General features: G+C 41.1%; 1 long non-coding RNA gene across 1 annotated transcript; it reads left to right on the top strand.

Annotated features, from left to right (window-relative positions):
* LOC115575483 (uncharacterized) lies at positions 1-863 on the top strand. The gene is made up of 2 exons (XR_003982675.1): positions 1-139; positions 249-863. It is a non-coding gene; the product is annotated as an uncharacterized LOC115575483 (long non-coding RNA).

The raw sequence follows: 863 nt of genomic DNA, 5'->3' as shown, positions 1-863 counted from the left end.
CACAACAACAGATCTCAAAACACAACAAAAGATCACAAAACACAACATTAACATCTACCTGAAAACCAGTGTAATACACAATAATGTGCAAATAGCACCTTTTCTTTCAATCAGCAACAACCCTATGGACACTTTTCCGGTAGAATTTCATATTAATGTGATTTCCTATGTATTGTTGGTTTTGTCCAATTTTGCCATTATGTTTTTTGCTGTGTTTTCCCTTTCTGCCGTTGTGATTTGCACTTCAGGGCCGCTGTAGCCGATCCTTGTTTCTGGAGAAGCTGTTGCTGTGAAGATTTCAGCCACAAAGTCTCAGAGACAGACATCTCAAAGCCCCTCAAAATAAGGGCAAACGTTACATTCGAGGCTCGAGAGAAAATGTCACGTTTTTTTGTGTGATTTGGGGAAACTGTCAGTAGAACAGCAGGTGGCAGCATGTATTCATCACCAGAGCAGACAGACTTTTCTTTATTTTAGCCCAGGACTCCACTCAACCTTGTGAAAGACAGGCAAAACAATGTATCATCTTTCAGTGGTGAAATGTTTGAGCCCATCATTTTGTTTTCCGACTTGAAATGAATTACACTCAATGCCTTTAAGAACATCTACTGCTTACATCTCATGTTTACACGCATACTGTAGATATTTTCATCACATGTTTACAAAATGCATTCATGTGTACATAGATGTGTAAATACTTGTACATTAGTGACAGGTCGATTCCACTCGCTCTCATGCTGAGAGTGCTGCATCTGCCAGCAGGTGGGTGTAGCGCTCTGCCTTCGCACTGCCTGAAGACCTCTGTGCTGAAAGATGCTTTGATGGATGTGCTACTCGACCAATAAACATGTTACAGCCACGCA

This window comes from Sparus aurata, chromosome 23, assembly GCF_900880675.1.
Source record: "Sparus aurata chromosome 23, fSpaAur1.1, whole genome shotgun sequence".
In the NCBI taxonomy this organism is placed as follows: Eukaryota; Metazoa; Chordata; class Actinopteri; order Spariformes; family Sparidae; genus Sparus; species Sparus aurata.
The sequence above is the reverse complement of the archived record's forward strand: the minus strand, read 5'-3'. Positions and strand labels throughout refer to the sequence as shown.